Here is a 2972-nt window from a genome sequence, read left to right as displayed (position 1 = left end):
GCCCCAAGTCTCCCTGGCTGGTGGCTGGTGGCTAAAAAATGGATGTCGCCACTTCCCTTGGTGCATCTCAACCTAAAACATTTGTAAATTTGTTTTCAGCAAAGACAAAAATGATGCAAAGGATGATTATTTTTGTGTGTGTGTATGTGTATATATCACCTGAGGCTTCATCCAGGGAGGATTCTCAGGTACAGCAAGCTGCATGGCCCAGAGCGAACAGCATCCAGCTGCGAGTGTGAGAGCAAGTGTGTGTGTGTGTGTGTGTGTGTGTGTGTGTGTGTGTGTGTGCGCTGGCTCTATTGTTTCGGGGTGCAGAGGCTCTGGCAGCAGCCTCCACTTGCGGAAAGAGAGGAGTCAGTGAGTGAACAGTAAAAAAGAGCAGTGCAGGCGGCTCCAGAACGAGGTTGCCGTTCAGCACTCGCTCCTCGACTTCGTCACTCCGCTCTCCTCTCCTCTCCTCTCCTCTCCTCTCCTCTGGAGCCTGCCGCTCTCTAATTTCGTTCGGTTATTGGTTTGTTTGTTTGCCATATCTTTGCCATCTGGCCAGGCGATCGCAGGGAGCGCTCCCCTTTCTTCAGTGCGGGACTGGGTATCATAGAACGGGCTGGACTAATGAGCAATGAGCTGGTCAGATAGTTTACAGGAATACTAGAAGCATGACAGGCAAATAAGATGCATTTTCTGCATTTTGTTTGGATAACTGTAAGAACACTGTGTGTGTGTGTGTGTGTGTGTGTGTGTGTGTGTGTGTGTGTGTGTGTGTGTGTGTGTGTGTGTGTGTGTGTGTGTGTGTGTGTGTGTGTGTCTGTCTGTCTGTCTGTCTTACACACACCTACAGAGAAAGGTGCTGTTCCACTGACACTAGCTGGATGGCAGCAGCAGCCCTTGATATTGGCAGAGCAGCAGTGGGCACAGTCTGGCTCTCCCGCCCACTCCAGCACAGACGCATGCCAGACAAATCAAATGTCCAAAGAATTTTTTTTGGAAAGTAAGTCATGAAAATTAATAATTATACAATTATTCAGTTATTTCAGTTATTTAAAAAAGGTTACAAGCTTCCAAGATAATGCAGTTTCTGTAATAAAGCATGTTTATATAAACATGTTCCTAAAAAAATATGTGTATATACCATTTTCTACCCACCATTTTTTACACAAACTTTATTTTATTCTTAGTTGCCGTACAAGCCATGGTAATGTAATTTAAAATGGCTTACAGTAATCCTGGCAGCAGATAACATCACTCTATTCATGTTTGCTGCTGTGTCTGTGACCATATTTGTCATCCACAGAGCCAGACAGCTTAGCTCACACACACACACACACACACACACACACACACAAACACACACACACACGCCGCTCCTCAGCCTAGCATTAGTATTCCACCCCAGGGGGGTGGGTGTGTGACGCGTTCGGGAGTGACAGGGGTAGTGGAATTGTTGTGTCTGGAGCTGAGTCTTCAGAATGATGTATCAGATGAGACACACACACACACACACACACACACACAGCAAGCATACCAGCCCATACATTTATTATTACACACATAGGTATACCATGCATACAAACACATTTCTCACATACCATATGTCTGTGCACAAGGACACAGAGCATGCAAACATACCTAGCTTGTGTTTGCATGTCACTGATACACAAGCAATCACTCACTTACACACAAACACAAACACACTGACACATGTCACTGATGCACACGCAATCACTCACTTACACACAAACACACACACACACACTGATTAGCTCATCTCAATTTTGTCAGAGGAATTCCCACTACCTTCTGACTCACAAGCCAAGCAGAAGGACAGAAATGAGAAAAATGTGTGTGTGTGTGTGTGTGTGTGTGTGTGTGTGTCTGTGTGTCTGTGTGTGTGTGTGTGTGTGTGTGTGTGTGTGTGTGTGTGTGTGTGTGTGTGTGTGTGTGTGTGTGTGTGTGTGTGTGTGTACAAAAAATAATGAAAGACTATGCAAACAGAGTGTGTGTCTATGTGTGTGTGTGTGTGTGTGTGTGTGTACAAAAAATAATGAAAGACTATGCAAACAGTTATTTGTCTCCATCTCTGTTTGCTTTATGTATTTGTAGCAAATTAGCAAATATCACCCTTCACCCACACGCGTCGCCTCTCTCAGACACTGCACAGCTATTCTCAATACTCTCTATGGATCTTTGGTAGCTCAGGAGAACTAGATGTGATCTCATTATTGTTTCAATTATGTATCAATCTCATCACACGTATTTCTCCTAAAATACCTTTGGAGAAACAGTTTGAGACAAATATAAGATGGGGAACTTTATGTGAAAATCTAACATAATTAACAAATAAAATATATTCCCTAGCTACCCCTCTCCTCAACAGCTTTGAACAGTCTTCTTGTCAAAAGCTAGTTAAATGCACTTTATTGTGAAAATGTGTGCCTCATTCCCAAACACTAAGGTTGTCTTGAGAGAGAAACAGAGCAGGTAATATTGAGAGTAAACATTCAGAGAAGCAGGTAATTTAAGTCTAACTCTCACTTTCAATCATATTGGGTCTCGGAGCAACTAAGCAGATAATAAGGGAATCTCTTTTTTTTATTATTTCTTTTCTCATGGGTGAGCACACACACTTATCAGCTGACTCTGGAAAAGTCTCTGTGCCAGATCAGGGCCATACCCACGCCAGAATCAGCTGTTATACTGGCACGATGTACAGTAGATGGAACAGTTACCCTCTATATGAAGTTCACAATTATACACGCCGTATACACGCAAGAATGTGTTTGAACACCTGTGAGTGGTTTGGGCCCAGCCCAGCAAACAGGAAGTGAGGTTTTCCACCCTTCCCTAACACTTCCTGCGAGAGCATGTATGTGACGCTCTGAACAGAGCCCCTACTGTGGAGCCCAATGGGGTGTGGTCCCCTCTACGGAGGGGGAAACTCTTGGGTGGGTGGGAGTGGATGAGCCCCAACCCCA

The 2972-nt window shown here is 44.3% G+C and overlaps 1 long non-coding RNA gene across 1 annotated transcript in view; it reads right to left on the bottom strand.

Annotated features, from left to right (window-relative positions):
* LOC116222389 overlaps positions 1-624 on the bottom strand; it is a 4847-nt gene extending 4223 nt beyond the window's left edge. The window contains exons 1-2 of the long non-coding RNA XR_004164618.2: positions 160-624; positions 1-72 (exon numbers count right to left, since the gene is read on the bottom strand). The exon at positions 1-72 is cut by the window's left edge and continues 594 nt beyond it. This is a non-coding gene — a long non-coding RNA (uncharacterized LOC116222389). The remainder of the gene's footprint in view (positions 73-159) is intronic.
* Positions 625-2972: the final 2348 nt, after the last annotated feature.

This window comes from Clupea harengus, chromosome 11 (assembly GCF_900700415.2).
Source record: "Clupea harengus chromosome 11, Ch_v2.0.2, whole genome shotgun sequence".
Classification (NCBI taxonomy): Eukaryota; Metazoa; Chordata; class Actinopteri; order Clupeiformes; family Clupeidae; genus Clupea; species Clupea harengus.
The sequence above is the reverse complement of the archived record's forward strand: the minus strand, read 5'-3'. Positions and strand labels throughout refer to the sequence as shown.